Source organism: Teleopsis dalmanni, chromosome X (assembly GCF_002237135.1).
Source record: "Teleopsis dalmanni isolate 2A chromosome X, ASM223713v2, whole genome shotgun sequence".
In the NCBI taxonomy this organism is placed as follows: Eukaryota; Metazoa; Arthropoda; class Insecta; order Diptera; family Diopsidae; genus Teleopsis; species Teleopsis dalmanni.
This window is the reverse complement of record NC_051848.1, coordinates 57817393-57825959: the sequence shown is the minus strand read 5'-3', so window position 1 is coordinate 57825959 and position 8567 is coordinate 57817393.

Below are 8567 nucleotides of genomic sequence, written 5' to 3'. Positions count from 1 at the left end.
TCTCATATTAGACATAAAGAAGAAAAAGCTAATTAATCCGCTAACAACGTTAAATGTGACTGGTGCGATCAAAAATGTCACCATGCACTCGATCTCAACGCTGAACAAAAATAGCAATTTCTTCACAATAATTAGTAGGTATGTTGACCTAACTAATCCCAACTCGTATTGCCTTCCGAAAAACTCGCAGCTGAATCACCGTATAGTAACCGATAGCCGAGAAGCTGAGGCGTTATGCAGATGAGAAACCAACAGCTATGCTCGAACAAGGAATAGTGCGACCATCTGATAGTCATTGGTCCAGTCCCGTTCATCTACTGAAAAAGAAACCCGGGGGTTGGAGAGCGTGTGGCTATATGCACATACTAAACCAGACAAATATCCAATACCGTTCCTGAATCAAATTTCTGAGAGACTTTTTGGAACCCGTAAATTCTCAAAAATCGATATCAACAAAGCGTATTACAATATACTCAATATACTAACCGCCTCAGAAGACATCTGTAAAACTGCAGTAAGCACTCCACTAGGCATGTTCGAATTCGTTGGTATGCCATTGGGTCTCAAAAACACGATACAAACGTTTCAAAGACATATGGATTCCTTATTCAAAAATATTCCTTTTGTTTTCTGTTATCTGGATGACATATTAATTTTTTCACGAAACATGACAGAACATGAAAAACACATAGAAATCGTGCTAGGCAAACTACATGAAGCGTTAATCTTGGCGTTAATATTTTCAAATGCGAGTTCGGTGTCGATGAATAGCAGTTCTTAGGTTATCATTTGTCAGCAAGTGGCATGAATCCCCCAACAGAGCGTGTGGAAACCATTCAAAATTATGTCCGATCTAAGACAGTTCATGAAATTCTTCAATTCTTTGGAGTTGTCAATTATTATCGTAAGTACATTCCTCGAGCAGCACAGTTACAAGCACCCCTAAGCAGCCAAGAAGAGAGATAAGTCTGGACAGCAGAACTTAACACACTGTTTGAAAATTATAAGGCGGGCATACCAACGTTAACGCAACTAGTATTCTTATCTCCAACAGCACCTCTTCGTCTTTTAACCGATGCTTCCAGCACTGCAATAGGATCAGGTCTGGAGCAGCGAAACTATGACCAATCGAAACCAGTAGCATTCTTCTCCGCCAAGCTTAAATCGGCAGAAGTGAAGTACAGCACGTATGACAGAGAACTCCTAGCACTTTACGCATCTATAAAACAGAAAGTCAGAAAGTCAACAAGGTGTCTCCTCGCCAATTACGCCATCTGAGCTACATAGCAGAATTCACGACCGATATCGTACATGTGTCAGATGAAGACAACATAATAGCAGACACAACCTCGCGAACCAACTCGATAGCTATGCCAGAAACTTGCAGCCTAGAACGGATAAGCAAGCATCAGAAAAATGATGAAGATCTTAAACAGTTATTGTTTACAAGCACGAAATTGCAACTGAAGAAATTGCATTTGCAATCGAACTTGGAGACATACTGTGATGACACGACGGGCCAGTTAAGACCATTTATACACAAATAATTACGCAAAGAGGTATTCAACTTAGTGCATTCTTTGGCACATACAGGTTCCAGGTCCACAGCGCGACAACATCAAAATACGTGTGGTTATCAATGCGAAAGGACATAAAGACATTGATTTATTCATCTATTTATTTATTTATTTATATATATTTAAGCTATAATTTTAAAACTAATGAATTTTTTTTTTTGCCACTGCTGTTGTTAATGCAGCAATAGCTGCTACTATTTCTTTTATGACATGAGATAAATTTTGTAAATAATTATTTATGTATACATAATAATAATAATAATAATGGAACTTGTTTACTTGCATGCAGTAGCAAATAGCAGCAGTCTTTCAAACGACCAATGTCAGATAGTGAAAGAAATTTCAAACGACCTTTCGAAAGAGTTTTGAGTGTGGTCTGCTGAAAGATTGTTTCAAGAATTGTCCCGTAAGTTTGAGTTTAAATAATGGTCGATTGTGATTACACGAATATCGGTGTTAGAACATAAAAAAAGGTGTAAGGATCGAAGTAGTCAATGTGTAGGCAACATTAAAAATGCATGACTCCTCTGTTCAGGTACGAGAGAGCCAACCTGATACGTCTATAAACTTAACTATATCCTAATTTGTTTTTCTTTTAAGGATGCAATAGACATTCTAGTGGTACAATAATAATTAATGTAATAATTAGGAATTGTAACAAAAGCTGTAAAAATTAGTTTAATTTTAAACAACAGTAAAATTCTAAACATTTTCAATATTTTTTTTTGTAAGTAATTGCAAAACGTCCCCTTTAATTTTATTAAATAATGATGTTCATCGGCTCGTTAAGATTTTATTCAATTTTATAAGTTCTTCCTTTATTGCAGAGAAGCCAATAAATGCACATGAAGCAAAATTATCACATTTGCCTACTTTCTGTTTTCCACTGTTTTAATGTAATTTTTTAACTGATGTCATTCGCATCTGGTAGAGCTTCGGTCAGATCCTTGCTATAATTTCAAAATTTTAAGTTTTACTAAGAAGAAAAAAAATTATTTTACGTTCCATATTAATTTAAAATTTTTTTGTTTTTTTTGCTATAAATTGGTAAACTTTTTTACACTTTAAAAAATACAAAAAATATACAAGAGCAGATAGAAAGCTAAAGGAGGGGCTAGAGCAATATTAAACAAAATAAAATAATGAAATAAAAGACAAAGTTGGGATTTAATTTAGCACAGAAAAATAGCATGGAGCAACAGACCCATAGACAGTAGACCCGCACAGTCACTTTTTATAGCGCGATGTCATAAACAAGCGTGGCAGTTTATTTTATTAGGTCGTAATGCCGGTGAACAAGGTAAAGTGCCGCCATACAATTTAGAAAGCATAATTTTGTGCGTTCAACTTTCCTTTTCACACTTTCTTTTTGCGTGTTTTGTTTTTGTTTTCCATTTTATTTATCTTTTATTTTTATTATTTCTTTTATTTGTGTTATGTATTAGACTTTTCACAATCTGTAGGAATTTCTTACGGCAATTGCCTTCGAATTTCTTTTCTGGGGCAAATTGAATCGGAAAGCAGAAATTTCTGGTTACGAAATTTTACAATCGCAATGATAATACATATTTATTTTTTATTTTTTATCTTTTATTTTATATTTGTTTATTTACTTTTTAAACGCACAAATAGCAATAAATAAAAAGCAATCAACATTGAAATCTTAATGAATTGAAATTATTTACAAAATCATTAAATAAAAAATTAAATAAAAAAAAATTTTACTTGCTTTAAGCTTCAAAGACCTTCACACAAATAATAATAGGTGCTTTCAGCGGATCACAAGTGTGGCAAAAAAACAACAAGTTGCTAGCCTATAAACGCTAAGCGAGACATTGGCATCACTGTTGCAATCTGTCAAATCTTCAGTTTTTGCAAAGGGCAAATCTTGGGCCACTTCACAACTAGGTGCTTTATAATGAATTCATTCCTATAATAAAGTCTTTTCAAGTACCTATACATATTTATTCATAAACTTCACTTTATTTTATTTTAATGCAAAAACTGCAGGTGTGTTGTAACAACAAATTAATGTTTATGGCAATTCTGGTAAAGATCGTTAAAAGTCTTGTGTAAGATATTTATAAGATCGACCGTAAGACCGTTTCTAAAATTTTAGTTATTCTGACACAAAAGTATATAGAAAAAGTTTTATCATTTGTAATTCATGGTAGAAAGTTGTCTTCTTCCTAATTTTATTTAGCCTATTTCATCAAAATTTGTTAAAGATATAATTCTTATTTGAAAGTGGTCATCAATAGTTTCGGTGCTCATCAAACATATCCGTCACTGTTTCCCACAACCTAAGGTTAAAAAGTTAGCTTCCCAGTAATATTGAAATAATATCAAAAATGCAAGAATTAAATAAATTTTTTTAGAGCACATATACGCATAAATAAATAACCTCATACGAACCATATAGGTTCAGAAATATATGTAATTAAGCTACGCCGTCACCGTTTTTTTTTTCGCCGTACAAAGCGAAGCTGTTCTTTCGTCAAATGTCATAATATTTCGCCATATAGCTTTTGACGTACTGTCTTTGCCTATACTCTAGACTTGTCAGAAAGCGGCAGCAAGCAATATTTGATTTGATTAGTTTTTGGGTTTTACAGTCAAAATATGGGTTTTATAGTCAAAAATGTGAGCTTGTAATAAATTTTATTAATATATTTATTAAAATATCATATTTTCTTATATAAAGAAATAAATATAACATAAAAGTGCATAAATCACAATATATTTTCTTTTATTTAAGAGACAAATACCGAATAGAGACGAAGAATTATTTGTTGAACGAGCTCCACCCGACGACTGGGAACATATAGCGGCTTTACTTCTTGCCGATATCATGGAAGCAGTTCAAAATAATGATGATAATCACTCAGACGAGGAAGAGGGAGATACTGAAACAGATACAGACGATTAATGGTTTTTAACTTATATCTTAACTTCAATACCTTAGATTTGATACAAGTGTCGAAATTTTAAAAATTTCCGAACCAATTTCGCCTATTCTATGCTTCTCAACACTTCTAACAATATTTGTAAGTTATAAATTAATTAGCAACTAATTATTTATAATCAATCACATAAGAGAGGTTTTTCTAGATAATATGTAACTATGTATTATAAAATAAAATTATTTTGAGTTTGAAATAAATAAGCATGTAATTCTACTTTTGTGTATTATATATATAAAAAAAAATTACAACCATCTTCAACTCTTAAGTTCAATATGCATTTTATTTATATATACATAGCCAAAATCAGATTAAAAACAATGTTTGCTAGTGCTGAGTTAGAATATAACATAGCTCTGCGAACATAATAAATCATACATTACAGTATGACGATACTTTTAGTGCTACGAAAAAAGCCAATTTAGGATTTTTTAATGACTGACGAGTATCTAGAATTCTCAATAAGATCCAATATTCTATACACTCAGATGGATCCACTTTGTTGCAATTTTAATGTCATAAGATAACCTGTTACGGCTTCGCCGTAGTTGTAAATATGAAAGACACGTAAGCCTGCCAATTATATGAAATATTATTCTATTAGTGGCTTTATACATTTTAATCCACTTCTCTTTCATAAAAGACTGAGTTGTGAAGCGACTTATTCTTTAATATGTTTCGGATTTGCAAAATAGAATGGCTCAACTAGTCTTTGCAAGATTATTCACTGGCTTTTTTCAATATGATCAAGTACCCAACAAGCTGTTATCTCTGTTGTGGTCAAAAATTAGAACTATGTTACTTATGTTTTGGAACCACTAACGAACCATGAGATAAGTTTTGATTTCAAACCAGAAGTTCAATTTTTCTAATAATATGCCATTGAAAGTGAGGACTTTGAAGTTTTTGTCGAATAGACATTATTTGTTTATTTGGTCTATCTTATATTAAAAGACTGTGGCAGAAACCGGTCTAGATAAAATTTGATTGTTAAAACTTCAATGCATATTGATAACGCAGTGTAGTTAGATTATACTTAAATGTGTTGGCATGTTTTACTACCGACTTCTCTATAATTGTGGGACAAGCGCGTGTAGTACCAGGTATAGCCATATTTGCAAGTCTTTTCAGTTTACTGCATTTATTGAAGAATATTTTTAAATAATTTTTTTACAGTTAATATTGTGTAACAAAATCCGATTTTCTCTTGAACCGCTGAATTCACATAGACATTATTAAAGTTTTTATTAGTGTTGCCGAAAGAGCTACGCTTTTCTTGGAATGACAAAGAAGCTATATTTAAAATTAAGAGGGTTTTCATATAGCAAAGAAAGAAAGGACAAACACAAAAATTTTATTTAATTTATTAAAATTTGGATGACCATACAACGCTGTTTCGAGTATTGCCAAGTACTCATCATCACTGGTGTTAGGAAATATTTAGACTGCTAGTGCCAGGCTTAGAACTCATGGCTGTCAAATTGGAAGCGATGACTTATCGTGTTTATCCACAAGTAGCTAAGGCTGCACAAACTTTTAGTTCCAGGTTTTTGTCACTTTTTTATTTAATTAGTGACATTAACCAAAGCACTTGCCGTGCTTTGGCATATGTAATGTGCCTTTTTGTTGCCATTTTACAATGAAGATATGCAAATTTTACTCTACAATTTCGCTAATCGCGATTAGGAAAGGCTGAACAATTTTATAGATTGGGTCTATTCTCTAGACATCAATACTCCAAGAAATCACGTGATGTTTAAAAATTGACATGGAAAGCAAAACCAAAATTTGCAAAAATAAGCCCACACTTCTGAAAGTGCTTAACGAATAAGCAAGTCGCACTACAATGATGCCAAATCTTAAAACTGATCTATTGTGAATGATTTTTGGAAGAAAATGGAAAATTCCAGTCCGATGAAAGAGAAGTTTGTTTATTATTTATAACTGTTGCGTGTGTTATTGAGTAAATTTAAATACTTTAACAAAATAATTTTTTCAATAAAATTTATGGAGATAGCCACATTTGCAGGTTAGTAATTGTGAAGAAGTCATTAGTTAATTATTTATTAAGGAATTATTAATTTCTGTCTTAAATTTATTAAAAAATGCAATACATGAATTAATACAAAAAGTAACAATTCCAGAAAGCTAAAACAGTGTTAAATGCTACTCATTTAACATTAACCAGTGATGTTAGACGTTTGTTAGATATAAAACCGAATTTATTCTCGATGAGATGGCCTGAATGTCTCACTAATTTAAACAATTAGTGTATATCATGACGTTGCTTGATGTTGACGATGTTTAATATTTTCTCATTTGGGTTAAAGCTTTCCTGTTTATATGAATTTAACAGCCCCGCAACAAAATTATATAAATTATTTGAAGATGGTAGTTTTTTTCCACTCTCATGAGTCTGGGTAATAACTGGTAGAAGAAAATACTTTCTTTCAAATATCTGTTAATATATTAGTTAGTTATTTTCATACCAGATGCTTCGACCGACACTAACGGATGTTGGACGAAATATTTAACTAAATAAATATCTACTAATTTATTTATCTATCTTTTCTAGATACGTATTTGTAATTTTGCTGAGTTTTATCCATCAATACAGGGTTAAGTACAATTTTTTACATATATATTCCACGGTGCTAATTTCCGGTGTCTAGCGGTCACTGCGTTCGGGTCTCGTTTTTTAACGATATACTGAGGGCATGGCCTTGCAACCATAATTTGGTTATGAGGGGACGACGGTGACAAATCTTCAATCTCCAGTTTTAGAGGCTAGAGGTTTAGGCACAAAAGAAAATGTACAATAGAATGGTTTTCTATTCATCAAGTTACTATTAACATATTTTAGGATTAAATGAAAAGTATAACACTGTTGATAGTTAACATATAAAAATTCATCATTATTTTGAACTGCAGAAGGTATTTCCAATTTTAATTTTTTAAAGTTAATTATTTTTGCCGAAAGCAAAATAATAATTTGTTATGGAGTATGTTTATTCCATAACATTATGTATATAGACTTATGTATATAAATTAGACTTGTGTATCTACAAGAATTTTTTTTTATTTATTAATAAAATGTAATTATTGCCGAAGCATGCACGTTATCACAGAATGATGAAGCAGCACTGGGAGTGTTCGAGAGAAAAGTTCTTCGTAAGATCTTTGGTGCTCTAAGCGTTGGCAACGAATACCTTATAAGAATGAACCACGAGCTGTACAAGGTTTATCACGACATTGATATAATTCAGCGATTAACATTTAGCGGATTCGCTGGCTTGGTCATGTAGTGAGAATGGATGAAGATGCTCCAGCGAAAAAGGTGTTTGAAGCAGTAGTTGGCGGAAGAAGATGTAGAGGTAGACCGTGGAGTGATCAAGTTGAGGGAACTCTAACTGGACTTGATATACGAGACTGAAGAAAGCACGCACGCAACAGACGCGCCTGCAGAGACATGCTGCGTTAGGCCGAAACTCGTTAACGGGTTGTTATGGTCAAATAAGAAGAAGAATTATGGAGGAAATAAATTAAAACTAAACTCTAACATTCCAACTTTTTTTTTGGTATTAACATAAATTCATATATTTCATTCAATAAACGTTTGGATAACTACATGTGAAAGATACTTAAGCTTCACCGAAGCCAAACTAGAATTTTAATTTGTTTCTACTACATTTCGATAGCCAATGGTTATTGAACTACTGTTGTGTTAAAATAAAGTATCGCTAATAACAAATTATTATGAGAGCAGATAATTGTCAGAAAAGTTTTATCTATATGTGTACTTCTTTTTCTTTTTTATTTTAAATAAAATAATATTCGTTATTTCTGTTTAAAACTGTCTGAGTGCGCATTTGTGTTTTTATATGGAAGTATTTTTTACGATATGCCTTAAATTCGATTTAAAAAATTGGTTATGTAGTTCCGGAGTTTTTTTGTAGCCGAAATGTATAAATAATTTAATTGCAGAATGAGTCGAAAAACTGACTGCAATCAACACACATATTTCAAT